The sequence below is a fragment of the Caretta caretta genome, chromosome 8, assembly GCF_965140235.1.
Source record: "Caretta caretta isolate rCarCar2 chromosome 8, rCarCar1.hap1, whole genome shotgun sequence".
Taxonomy (NCBI): domain Eukaryota; kingdom Metazoa; phylum Chordata; order Testudines; family Cheloniidae; genus Caretta; species Caretta caretta.
The window spans coordinates 76213281-76227998 of NC_134213.1; the positions used below are offsets into that span (position 1 = coordinate 76213281).

The 14718-nt window shown below is 44.2% G+C and overlaps 1 protein-coding gene across 1 annotated transcript in view; it reads right to left on the minus strand.

Moving 5' to 3' along the window:
- The window catches only part of CDC7 (cell division cycle 7), a 49900-nt gene extending 40291 nt beyond the window's left edge, over window positions 1-9609 (minus strand). Inside the window, exon 1 of the mRNA XM_075131641.1 lies at window positions 9557-9609. The gene's annotated coding sequence lies outside the window, so the exon portion shown is untranslated. The remainder of the gene's footprint in view (window positions 1-9556) is intronic.
- Between the last annotated feature and the right edge of the window lie 5109 nt (window positions 9610-14718).

The window sequence follows — 14718 nt, forward strand, 5'->3', positions numbered from 1 at the left end:
CCTTGCTGAAGACATTGAAGTAGACATTGTGTGCTGGTGTTAGCAGCAAGTACTAGCTGGGGAACATGCTACATTTGCTTAGAGGAGCAGCAAAAGGCACTCTATAGCGATATCCCTGAACCCATTTTGAGGAATACTGTACTGGCTGGTAGAATTGCTGTTGCAGAGTATGTTCTGGGAAGTGTTAGCTACACAAATGTGCTATAAATAACACAAACCAGTAATGCTGGTCAGAGTAGAATTTAGTCCTGCATATGTGTACGGTGATGCAGAGTTCATTATCAGATGTTTAGAATTATGAAGTCCTTCAAAAACAATGACTCTTGTGTTTTCTTGTATAACTTCTTGTTTTGAATTTAAATGCTAATTTTAAAATAGGTCTACTCACCACACTCTTTTCTGGAGAACCAGCCTTATTTTACTGGTCTAATTTTCACTTCTAAAATTTAATTAAATAAACTTTAAAACAAATAAAGTTTGGTGATGCAAACTTGTTTCTGGAAAGACTCTCAAAACTTATATCTGAGGACTATTAGCTGAAATCCTTTGACGAAAGTAGAATGCTGCTACCATTACTCTGAGAGTAAGTAACTATTATATGGCCTATTTGTAAACTGTGATCAAAACACAAAATGGAGCAACCATAACCTTAGTAACCTTTAGGATGCCTTCTGACAGCATCATACTACAGATTGGCAATCTTAAATTCTATAGAATATTTATTATGGTATGACATTTCTATTGGCAAATGCATTAAAATTTTAACTCTTAGGACAATTATGGTGCCTTGTTTGGGTAAAAGAGACACTGGTGATATGGTTTATAGGTAAAGAAGTACTTCTGTTCCTCAGAATCATGAGTGAGCACATTTTCTTCATATTTAATCTCATGGGTACCCCTGCTCATTCTCTAAAACACTCTGGCCAAAATTTGCAAACTCTGATGTCTAAATTAGGGACCTATATAAAAATGTAGGACCTAAATAAGTTGCTTCATATTCAGAGGTACTGAGCACAACAGAAAATCAGGCTGCTAATTTGGGTACCTAAGCATGGGTTTTCATGCCTAATTAGGCAGCCAAAGTTGAAAATGTTGTTCACTCTTCTATCACCAGTAGGGCTTTTTCTCAGGGAAGCACTAGCTATCCATTGGCCCTAAAAATGGAGATATGCGCTGAAGCACTTTGTCGTCTTTTCCAGAGAGTAGGAATTATAAAGGCACTTTTGAAATCATGTCTTTTTTATGGTATCTCAGTTAAGCCAATAGTTCTGCTTGATTGTGATGTTATAGAAATAATTCTTAAACTTGGACATGTTTATTTACATTTTTGCATTTATGAAAATCAGTGGATAATGTACACTCGAAAAGTGCTATCTAAAGTATTTATTAATGGAGTGCACATTTGATATTACACTCAGAGGACAACTTTCCCCCGTTTGTAGTTGTGGTGCATTTTCATTTAGGAGGTGTTTGGGAGGGAGAATTGTTTGATTCTATTTCTCTACCCTCATCTTTTTTGCAGGTATTAAAATGAAAAATGGATTCACTGCTGTGATATGTTGGTGATAATATGAAACGATAGTGAAAGGAATTTCCTTATTACCTAAGGTTAGAAAAGATAGCATCTCATTTTGAATTGGTATAGGACAATACTTTAAGCTTTTATATGCCAGACCATACCAGATTGTCCTAGTTATGACTATAGAACCATATCACCTTTGAGGGAGTTCTGGGAATGATTGTATCTCAGGAGACACAATCCTTCCTGGAGCTCTGCAGGGCTTGTGCTGGTGCAGAGGGATGCAGGGTAGGTTTGCCAGGCGTCTGGTTTTCGACCGGAACGCCTGGTTGAAAAGGGACCCTGGCGACTCCGTTAAAAGTCTGGTCAGCGGTGCAATGGGGCTGAGGCAGGCTCCCTGCCTGCTCTTGCTCTGCGCAGCTCCCGGAAGTGGCTGGCATTTCCAACTCCTAGGTGCGCTGGCCCCATCCCGAGTACCAGCTCCCCAGCTCCCATTGGCTGGAAACCACAGCCAGTGGGAGCTGTGTGGGTGGAGCCTGTGAGCGCAGGCAGCGCATATAGTCCCCTGACCCATGCGCCTAGGAGTTGGACATGCCAGCCATGTCCGGGAGCCATGCAGAGCCAGGGCAGGCAGGGAGCCTGCCTTAGCCCTGTTGCACAGCCGACAAGGAGCCCACACTTCGAACCCCTCCTGCACCCTAACCCCCTGCCCCAGGCTGGAACCCCCTCCTGCACCCAAACACACTCCTGGAGCCCGCACCCCACACCCCCTCTCACACCTCAACCCCCTGCCCCAGCCCAGAGCCCACTCCTGCACCCCAAACCCCTCATTCCCAGTCCCACCCCAGAGCCCACATCCCTAACCAGAACCCTTACCCCCTCCCGCACCCCAATTCCCTGCCCCAGACCGGTGAAAGTGAGTAAGAGTAGGGGAGAGTGAGCTAGAGAGGGAGGGGGATGGAGTGAGCAGGGGCATGGTCACAGACAAGGGGCAGGGTAGGGGGTGGGGTAAGGGTGTTCTGTTTTGTGCAATTAGAAAGTTGGCAACCCTAATGCAGGGGCATGCTCCTGGCTCTTTCCTGTTATGTCCTGCCCACAGTGGTACTAGGAGAAGCAGTCTCTGTGCTTTGGAGGGTGTGGTGGACCATTCACAAGGAATGCAATGCTAGGCGAAAGGCATTTCTTTGTAACTTCTTTCCTTCTGTGATAAGGCACGTTCTGTCTTTAGACCTGTGTGACATTATAAATAAAATTAGGGCCATGCTTCCCTTTATAGTCAAAATGTGAGTAAGGGCCACAATCTGAAGAAATCTACTACAAAAATTGGATGCACAAGTTATATTTAAGGCACTATATAAATCATTAATTATACATGGCATACCATCCCGTCAGGAGTAAAAAACTGCAGTAATAGGCAGTGTCTATGGCTTAAAACAAACATTAAAAGAGCCCCAAACTTCAGATTCCCTGAGCTCAATCACTGCTCCCATGGGAAACCCACAGGATGGGATAAAGATTGCAAGAAGCTCCATGTTTGCCTGGCATAGTTTTGTTCCTTCCCAATCTGCCCTGAAGGGGGTTAGGTTTCCAACCTCAGTCTGTTGCAGAGAGACCAGAAATCAGGCTGCAAACGCTGACCCCAAGTATCTAGTGTGGACAGTTGGCTCCTCCCCAGACCATCCTTTTTCTCTCATTACCTGCCTTGCCAACCCACAGAGGTCAACCACAAAGTATGCCTGCAAAGGGGCTGCCATGATTTTGCAAGGAGGGGAGAGCATGAGTAGAGACACTGCATCTCTTGGTTCCATGCTGCCTTCCCAATGCTGCTAGCTTTAGCTCCTTGCTACCTGCACTGGCAAACAGGAACATCTGCCCGCTTACTCAGGTGCATGAGGAGCATCTAGAGTAGATGGGAAGGGCATTTATAAATGTGAAGTGAATATTGAGCCCTCAATCCCCATAATTTCTTAATGTCCCTCTATGAATAGAAATCTACTTAGAAGATTATATATGCCACACTGAGATGCCAATTTCTGCTCTGAGCCACAGGAACTTGCTATCTATTTTCTGTAGTAATTTATATTGTTGTTTTTTTTCCAGGATAGCATGTAGTACATTGGCTTTTGCCTGATTCCTCCCACATTTACTCAGACCACAACCCCATTTTTGGAGTTTGTGGATCTCTTTCATATTCTCTGTGGGAAACCATTTTAGTGCTCTGATTTGGTATGGCAGCATTCCAAGTAGAAAGTTTTGGCTTGTACAGGCAGGATTTGTATAAATTCGGATGCTTTCTTCACTCCGTGGTATGCAAACCACAGGAACATATGGCCCAAACGATATAAATGTGTGAACTGTTCTGCAACTGTTTATAATTATATAGATAAAATATAAACATGGTAAGTAAACTGACAGGATAGAGGTTGGGGTCAGGAATACCGTAGGTGTTCAAGAAAGCAACAAATGTCAGGCAATTATCTGTGAAAATTTAAATGTTTCTGTCCAATATATTTCCAAGACATCTCATTTTAAAAAGACAATTATAAAGAAAATTAATATACTGCATACATTATATGGGGATGGGACTGTTATTGTTCTGCCTGATTGGAAATGGATTAAACCAATGTAACTGAGAGCTGAATAAATCTGGCTCTGGGGCTTTATTTGTATTTAGTTCATGAGGGTAGCATGCCATCTAGTGGCAAGTAGATATATTTTCTTAACCAGAGATGCTGATATGTTTACTAGTTATTATGGCTGTGAAACTGATACACATATAGGGGCAGTATTAGTCCATGGCACCTTTATTCAGAGGTGAAAGTAAGCCAGTATGCGCCAGTACAGCGTACCGGCAAGAGCCGGTGCACCGTACCGGGGTGGATCGGCGTCCCCAGGCGCAATTTAAAGGGCTTGCGGCTCCCAGCAGCGGCTGGAGCCCCCAGCCCTTTAAATTGCTGCCAGAGCCCCGCTGCCGGAGCCCTGGGTTAGCGGCGGCGGGGCTGGGGCGGCGGTTTAAAGGGCCCTGGGCGGTAGCAGCGGTCCAGCCCTGGGCCCTATAAATCGTCCCCAGAGCCCCGCCGCCGCTTCCCCAGGGCTCCAGCAGGCTCCGGGGATGATTTAAAGGGCCTGGGGCGCTAGTGGTGGCTGGAGCCCCGTCCCTGGAGCCCTGCTGCCGGAGTCCTGGGAAAGCGGCGGCGGGTCTCCGGGGACGATTTAAAGGGCCCAGGGCTCTGGCCGCTGCTACCGCCCAGGGCCCTTTAAACCACTGCCAGAGCCCCCAGCTGCTGCTGTTACCCTGGGGAGGGGGAAGGAGGCACTTGCTGTGACCCCCCCAACCCCGCCCGAGGACCCGCCCCTTCCGGGGGCCAGAGCCAGCCCCAGCCCAGCCTCGTGCCGGTAAGTCCCTAGACTTACTTTCACCCCTGCCTTTATTACATGGTGACCTATTACAACCATCCCTCCCTCTCCCTCTGTGTTTACTGTATTTTGTAAGAGACAGTAAGAGGGATAGGGCATGGGAGAAAAAGATATTTTCTCATGAGATTTGAAAGCTGATAGAGAACAGATGGGATGAGGAGATACAGTAACTTCTCGCTTAACGTTGTAGTTATGTTCCTGAACAATGCAACTTTAAGCGAAATGATGTTAAGCGAATCCAGTTTCCCCATAAGAATTAATGTAAAGGGAGGGTTAGGTTCCAGGGAAATTTTTTTCACCAGACAAAAAACTATATATATATATATATATGTATACACAGTATAAGTTTTAAACAATTTAATGCTGTACACAGAAATGATGATTGTGAAGCTTGGATGAGGTGGTGAAGTTAGAGGGTGGGATATTTCCCAGGGAATGCTTTACTGCTAAATGATGAACTAGCATTCGGCTGAGCCCTCAAGGGTTAACACATTGTTGTTAATGTAGCCTCACACTCTACAAGGCAGCACCAATGGAGGGAGGGGAGACAGCATGGCAGACAGAGACACACACCCTGTGTGTGGGAGAGAGAGAGAGAGATGTGCATTGCCCCTTTAAGTATGCTGACACCAGATTCTAAGTACATTGCCTTTAAAAAGATCAGGAAGTTGAGACAGCAGCTGCGGCCAGCTCTCTCCCCTGAGCCCTGTTGTGTCTCCTCCCTGCTGTATATGGAAAAGGGGTAAGCGGGGGGGGGGGCAGGATTAGGGGGGAGGGGGACATCCTGACATTAGTCCCCCTCTTCCCCCTCCCCTGCACAGCAAGCAGGAGGCTCCGGGGAGCAGCTCCAAGGCAGAAGGCAGGAGCAGCACTTGGTGGGGGGTGGAGGGGAAGGACGGCTGAACTGCTGGCAATTGGTAGCCTGCTGGGCAGCTGCTGCACAGGGAACTTAGGGGAGTGAGGAGCTGATAGGGGGGCTGCTGGTCCACCCTGGTTCCAAGCCCCCACCAGCTAGCTGCAACGGGCTGCACTTCCTGCAAGCAGTGGACAAAGCAGGCGGCTGCCAAACAACGTTATAAGGGAGCATTGCACAACTTTAAACGAGCATGTTCCCTAATTGATCAGCAATGTAACAATGAAAAAACTTTAACCGGGACGACTTTAAGTGAGGAGTTACTGTATAGGAAGGGAATTTCAGATGACAGGAGCAGCATATGAGAAGGTTCTTACCCTGTGATGGAGTGTTCACCCACACAAAGAGCAGATTGAAATGTTGATGGATGATGGGGCACAGCTGAGAAGGGACAGAAGGGGCTGGTATAAAGCCAGGAAGTTGGCAATAGAAAAGGAACTACAGAGGAAGTAGTCTGCAGTTATTCCCTGGGAAGAGGGAGTTTGAGCTGAGAGAGAGGGGAACCAGAAGCTGTAGGAAGGAGTCCAGGGAAAGAGAAACAGGGTCTCAGGGAAAGCAGATCACAGTTGCCAGATATAGGTCCATGGACTGGAACCCAGAGTAGTGGGCAGACCTGGGTTCCTTTACCAGGCACTGGGGAAGTGGCACAGAGCAGGCGGTAGCATGTAGACAGTTGTCCAGTGAGCCTTTGGTACCCTGGAAGGAGAGGACAATAGTGACCTGGCCAGAGGGTAGGGGCAATGGGGATGGGGGGAGGCATAAGAAACACTAAAAGCCAAAGAAATGCCTGCACCTGATCAGTACACAACCTTACTCCTTATCCCTCCCATGGGATACAAAAGAGGTGGTACCAAGACCTCAGACTCACAACCTCTCCAAAACGAAACATGACAATAAGTTGTAAGGAGTGGGACTAGAGATGTGCACTACAGGTATATTTGGGCCTGCTAAGAAGGAGGAGGTGGGAATAGGGAAGGGGGACACGGGTAAATGCTCTGCGGCATCAGAGCTGGAAATAGGAACACTGTGAAACAGGCTCTGTGGCGTCAGAGCTGTGGATATGCTTGCTTGAAACTAACCCCAATAAACATTGCATTGCCTGCAGTTCAGACTTCCGGTCTTCTGCTTTCTGTCTAGGTGACAAGAACCAGGGGAGAGGGTGAAGGGAAAGCCCCTAACACACCCCAAGTCCCAGAGAAAGAGAGACCACTGGGCAGGGAAAGGGATGTCAGACTAGAGTGGAGCTAATCCCCAGATGTGGCCACAAAGAGGCATCCTAGTGGTGAATGTACTCTGGGACCCCCCCCCCCCCGCCGACAGTGGTGAAACTGTGTTGGGTGGGTGGGTGGGGGGGTGCTAGACAAAGGAGCAGAGAGAGACAAAGGGCCAGATTCAGCGCCAGGATAAAGACATAAGGGAGACAGCTTGCACCTCCCTAATGCTGGAGTTGCTGAAACAAGTCAGGGAAGCTGCCTGGGCTACCTTAAATTATGACCCTAATGCAAGGGTCTCTATGGAGTACTGCAGGAGCGCCAGGACAGAAGAATGTTCAGCCGTTCCCTGTCAACCCTGACATGCCCCCTGCTTCCCATTGGCCCACTCCAAAATGCTCATTGGGCCACTGGCTCAAGGATATTTCGTGGGGTGTGGGGCTTATGCCTTCCTGACGGCTGCTTTTCCCCAGAGCAACCAAGGGGCCTACTTCTCCACTATCTTGAACCTTGTGCAGTCATTTACACCAGTGCAGAGTGTAAAACACACTCTCATAAGGTGGCATTTTAAACCCATTCTTCACTGTTGTAGATGACTACAAAAGGTGCAGGGCAATGGAAAATCAGACTCCGGGACTATAAGGAATGATTGATTGAGAAAATCCATGGAGGTTTTTAAAAGCAAGGAAGACCTTTTAGAACTGGGTCCTGAAATAAATAGAGAGCTAGTAGGGCTATTTAAAGATGACGTTGATATGGCCACTTTTTATATGTATACTGCAGATTAAACAAAAGTATTAGTTAACTTAAAGTTTGCTGTTGCATATTTATATCAAGGAACATTGTCAGAAAATCTCTAGGCATTTTAAAATATGAAAGTGTGGAGTTGAAGGAAGGTAAATAAATAAGTACAAATACAATCACAGTTCAGACATCTCTTAAACAAATGTCCATGTGTAAAATATCACATTACTTATGCTGCATGGAATCAAGGCTGTGGCATACGTGGGCAAAGCTGAGGTACCAGTAGGTAGATTTCTAATCACAGGAAATATCGGAGAGAAGGAAAGTTCAGGGTCAAGGATGAAGTCAAGGCTATGGACAATGGAGGCATATATGATAGATCTAAGCTAAGCAGAGACATGGAACTATGTTGATAATCGGAAGGACATATATAATACATTATATAGTATGGACCAAATTCTGCCTTAATTTACATCCATGCAACCTCACTGACCTTGTCAATTTGACATAACATCACTGTCAACGTGACCTGACACATACATACAGATTCTGTTGTACCATTTCTAGGCAATTGTAATTCCACTATTTGTTACTGTTATATCCACCTTGACCTTGAATCTTCTCTCTCTTTTTCTCTCTCTATATATAATCTTCTGTGTCTGCATATTTACCTATTTCCACTTCTACAACATTGCTCAGTTAAATACATTCCATGCTCCAAGTTAAAGTTATTCTCCAAGTTAAAGTTGTTATTGAATGTGATATTTTGCACAATGTTATTTGGACAGTGTGATATTTTACAAATCTATTTGTGCAAGAGATTGTGTGAACTATGACTGTATTTCCATATTTACTACCTTCCCTTAACTGCTCATTTTAAAATGCATGTGTTTGTTTTCAAAATAATGTTTCTATTTTTCCATATTTTGACTTCAGTGATATAAAAAAGTGTAATGGGGTGGAGAATCAGGCCTGTAATATCAGTAAGCAGCAAACTTGACTTTGCTTGAAAGCTGTCTCTTATAGTATTTCCTAAACTTTTGGTTCTACATTATTTTCTTTAAAATTGGTCATTACAGTGATTAAATAATTTTTAAAAATCTGCATTCTTGTATAGGAGGTTCTACACATAAGCAAAGCTGTACACCCGTTACTGTCCTAGCATATTATAAGTGAAAAGCTTTTTACCTTTAAGTCCAGAGGAAGTTAGCATATATGATTTAAACATCTAGCTGTTTTTCCCTTGCATTTGGCACACAGGACCAAGATGAAAAATAACCCACAGACCATTTTATAAATAGACTACTATAATAATAAATATTCCTTAACCTACAGTATATTCTGTAAAACATTAAAACTCATTATAATGGCCGGGGTGGTTACAATCTGTTCTTCCCCACTATCACACAGGAGAAACTATGATCCACTTAAATCTTCTGTAGAAACACGGGGTTTGAGTCACCTCTCATTTACATGAATTTTACATTGGTTTAACTGCATTGACTTCAGTGGAGTTACTCCTGATTTATACCAGTGTAACTGAAAGCAGAATCAGGCCCTCTGTTCACTGATTATTAAACAGATACAGCAAAGAGCAACAAAGACATAATGTCTGTTTTCCATTTGTGTGCCACACTTTTACTTCGAAAGAGCTACTAACAAAAGAACAAAGAATTACAGTTCATAAGAAAACTGTTTCATACCCCTATACAAAAGAACAAAGAAATATATACAAAGAAAACTGTGTCTTACCCCCAACTCCAACAGGCCCGACTGAGGTCTGCTGAAGTCCCAGCAGGAAGAGTGAAGCGGTTATGGTGCCCCCAGCAGACAGCAGTGTTGGGGCCCTGAAACAAAAGCAGTCCATCAAAGAGAGAACTTTGTACTGAAAGGAAAGTAATACATATATCACTTAAGGCACCTGGCTTAAAATATTAAAAAAGAGGACAGCACCATAGAAAGGGGATTTCTTTTAGAAAATTGCCTGTAGACTATATTTTAGTGTTCAGAAGCCGCTCCCTGAAGCTATTTTATACAATACCCAGTTTTTTCCAGTTTCAGAAGTTCTAATGATTGTGGCTGCAGAATCACAGAAAGCTCCTGGATTCTGTGTTTTACACACACACACACAGACGGACGGACGGTTTCATCCTTTTTGTTAAAAGATGGTAGATTATTAAATTAAATATCTGGCTGAATGTAATATTATATATTACTTTATTTTTTCTCTCTTCCTATGTAGTACCTATTTTCTGCTAGCCTAGTTCTCATTTGTTATGTTGATATTTGTTCTTTTTTGTATGGTTTTGGTTTTTGTTGTTTAAAATAGCTATAACTAGGGATGTGATGAATACCTGATACAGATCTGATTTGAACAAAAATACCCTCCAATTTCAATAAAGGTTCTTGGACAGTGCTCTTGTGATGCCTTCCAAAAATATGGATAATGAGTCCTGACACAATTTTAACAGTATAGTGTGCAAATACAACCTAATGCAAATTTTAGCTATATATGGCTGTACGAATATATGCCACATACTATCTATATACCTAAATCATCATGGAAAGGATTGCTCATTTTTATAGCAGCAACAAATAATATTGACAAAAAATCAATTAATAAAAATAAAACTTTAAAAAAATGTAGGTAATGCAAAGACACAACTGAAATTACAAAAGGAATTGCAGCCCTTGAGATGTCTTGTTTCACTGCCCTGTTCTCTCCAAGAGTCTGTTCAGCTGGAAGGAAAGCTAGTTGAAAAAATTTTGATGAAGAGTTTTCTGTCGGAAAATGGAGTTTTTCATACTCGAAACATTTCATGGGAAAGTGTTGATTTCAGTGACATCTTTGACAAAAAAAGTCTTGAAATGAATTGTTTTGACATCCTCATTTTGTTTTGATGTCAAAATGTTTCCTTTCGATAAGATAAAAATGTTTCATTTAGACTTTCTTGTTTTGTTTAATTTTATTTTGACTTAATGATATAATATTAAATGTTATATTTAACATTTGCATGTATCTTATATTATTTTATGTTTCGATATTTCCAGTACAATTTTTTAAACTTCTGTTCTGCAAGTAATTTAGAAATTTCAACTTTCCTATTTCAAAAAACTAATTTTGAAATGTCTTACTTTCCCATGGGATGGAAATTCTGTTTTCTGACAAGCTATAATTGGAAGTAAATTTAAACTTTCTCTCTCTAACAGTCAATTTTAGTTTTATGCAATACCCAGTTTTCTCCAGTTTCAGAAGTACTAATGATTCAATGTAGTATGCTGATGGTAGTTCTGGTGTGTCACCAGCTTCTGCTTTGCCCCAATCCCCAAACAATAAAAGTCTTTTTATATTGGGATGGAGGATGGACCATGTTCTGTCTTTCATTTTCCCTCTCCATCATTTATAATGTCTTTTTCAGAGTGAGGGAAGATGACAGTATCATTAAATTAATGCAAGATGTCATCAAAAGTGAAACTCAAATTTCTATCCTCATTGGCAGCTGGCCCAAGATGTGCAAAAATAGGATCCTAAGATGGATTCCTATGGCAATAGTTAGTCCTCTGTCTGATTTTCAAAAATGCTAAATGCTCAACTGTTCACAATTAGGTACATGAGGACTGTGTTGGGTTCTCAGCACTTCTGAAAATCTGAGAGGTGCCTAAATATGGACTTTGGAACTTAACTTTAGATTCCATTTGTGGAAGAATAGCCAGTGAAGCTGGTGCAAATGCACAGGGGCCCACACAACTTAGAGGGCTCTGGGTGGCTTGAAAGCATGTATCATTATTAAGGCTACAGATTTGTCACATCATGAAAAATAGTTACAGGTTGTATGATTTCCCCATTTGTCTGTGACTATTAGCCATTGTTTGCCAGAAGCTGGGAATTGGTAACAAGGGATGGACCACTTGATGATTACCTGTTTTGTTCATTCCCTCTGGGGCACGTGGCATTGGTCACTGTCAGAAGACAGGACACTGGGCAAGATGGGCCTTTGGTCTGACCCAGTATGGCCGTTCTTATGTTCTTATAACTTTTTTTCTGTGTTTGTGACTCACCCTGCAGCAGGGGCTCTAGCAGCTGCTATGGCCTGTGGGGCTGAGCCTGGTTGCCCTGCACTGGACATGCCAACCTGGCACACATGGTCACAGCACCCTCAGGTTTGGCTCACCTGACCCTTCATCATGATGCAAACAAACTTCAGCACGTGGTTTTGCAACCTGGAGCACTGCGTCACAGCACTGCTCAGATTTGGCCTGCCTGATCTTCATCATGATGAAGGGTTGGGCTGTCCGGACCTCAGCTCCATGGGACACTAGGGCCATCCCAGCTGCAGGCCCAACTCCTACACCAGCTTCCTCTGTGCACCATGCCAGGATTAGGGTTGCAGTGCTATGCGGGAGGGTGCTGTTACAAGTGGTGCTGCTGTGGGTAGAGGCCCACAATAAAAACCTGCACTGTGGGGGGCATGTTTCTGTTCCTCTACCACTGTTAGGCTCCTTTTATTTTTAATCTTGGTCCTTTGGTAGTTCTTCTACCATGGATCCTGATGTCTCTGGGCCTGTTGGCAAAACAGCAATACAACTATTAGCTATAATGCCTTTTCAAACTGCATACATACATAGAAAGTTAACTATAAAACAACACTACATTATCAGAGAAGTGAGGAACCAATCATCAAGAAATTAGCTAGGGTCTTTGAAGTTCTTTGCATTTCAATGACATTCTGTACAAGCTGTTTATCTCAGTGACTATTTATTTAATGGAAAAGGAGGTGGCTACATATTTGCATTAAATTAATGTCATGCTTCCATCTGGTTTCTGTAGCTGTGTTGCCATTTCCTTGTTCCTAGAAACAACCACTGCAAATTCATTTTGAACAACTTTCTAAATCTGTACATGCAGAAAAAATATTTACATTTCTATGTCTCCCCTATATAGTCTGCTATGCTTTTGTGTCTGTATTTGTTGCCAGGGGCATGTCTCATGATCTCTTTGTAAGTCAGGAAGAGTCAGATGCCACAATGTTTGCTAATCCTTCAACCTCCAAGGAAGTAAACAAAAAAACCCCTGCTTTGTAAATTACTGCTAATATAATGCTCTATCAAAGATGATTGTGGCTTCCCCATAAACCTTTTTGGAACATGTAACCAAATGTACTAATCACTTCCCAACTTCACAGTAGTGAGCCAGTATGGGGAATGGTATATTTTTCTACTTTTGACGTATGTAACACCTCTGACCCAATATGAGTCTTGGAATCAGGATCCTCCATGGGTATTGGCCTATGTGCTGTCACAGTTTCAGGAAGGGCAGAGTTGTCTGGCATGATCATTTCTGGATTGTGCTTCCTGACAGCCTATGCAGCTATGCTGATAGTTCCTATCTTCCTTGTGATGTTTCTGTTCTTTTTCTGGGCAATCTCCACCTCCCTGAACTGATGACCACTGTTGCATATCATGGCCACAGTTGTGATGACAGGTCACACAACTTTATTTCAGTTATTGTCATGCCTCTTTTTCTTCTTTGTTTTAAAATGGTATCGTAAGGCTCAAACTGAGGAGCAAAGCTTCCAGAGGAGGTGCACAGATTGGGAGAAGCATAAATAAGTGCTATAAAAGTACATGAACACTGCATTTATGGCTTGACATTTATTTCCTGAGTTTCTCTAGCTCATTGCCTTACTTTTTTATTACAAATGAATGCAGAAAACCCCATCTACAACACTGATAGCCAACTTGTACTGTGAACTTTATGCTGTACCCAGTGGTGGATTTAGAGTTAGTGGGGCCCTGTGCTCAGCTTCATTTTTGGGGCCCCTCCTTGAGACGCAGCCAAGAAAAAGAACATCCCCCCCACCCCCCGTTTTTTCATTCTTTTTTTCTTCATCCTCCTCCTATAAGTAATAGCAAGTAAATGAAAATAAAGTGAGGTACCTTGATTGTTTTTGTAGTCTAACTTATTTTTCCACAGACCACTGGAAAATCGCTGAGGGTCTCAGCGGACCACTTAATGATCTTTCTAAATATTGTTTGTACCGTTCACTAACTATTGTAAAGCGCTTTGGATAAGAGTGCTTTATAAAAAAAATGTAAAAAAAGTTGGGGTCCAGGGTTTGGCCAGGACTTAGTGTGTGGGAGGGGGCTCAGGGCTGGGGGTGCAGGGTCTGGGAGGAAGTTAGTGTACAGGAGCAGGCTGCGGGCTGGGGTGCAGGGTTTGGCCAGGAGTTAGGATGTGGGAGGGGGCTCAGGGCTGGGGCAGGAAATTGGGGCATGGAGCACTTATCTGGGGCAGCTCCCGTTTGGTTGAGTGGCGCAGGTGGGGATGTGTGTGGGGGGTGGTGGTGCAGGAGCAGGGTGGGGTCCTGGGTCTGGCCAGGAGTTAGGATGCAGGAGGGGGTTCAGGGTTGGGGCAGGAGGTTGGGGTGTGGAGTGCTTACCTGGGGCAGCTCCCATTTGGTGTGAGAGGTGCAGGTGGGAATGTGGAGGGGGGGTGAAGGAGCTCCAGTTTGGTGCTCAGGGTGGGGATGTGGGGAGGTGCAGAAGTCAAGGCAGGGGGTGTGGGCTGGGGTTGTGGAGGTGCTCCCAGTCCACTGTCCTGAGCAGCTCACATGTAGCGGGAGTGGGGGGGCCCTGCCTTTGCTCCGCCCTTCCCGATTCCACCCCCTTCCTCAAGGCCCCGCCCCCACCTGTTCTCCGCCTCCTCCCCAAGTGCGCTGCAGCCCTGCTCCTTCCCCTCCCTCCCGGAGCGACCTAAGTGCCGGCCAACAGCTGTTTGGCAGCGCAGGATGTTTGGCGGAACATGGCGTGCTTCGGGGAAGAGGTAGGGGAGGAGGGAGTTTGGCTGCCGGCGGGTGCGGAGCATGCAGCAGGAACCCCAGGAGCCAACAGGACCAAACTTTTGCCCCCGCAGC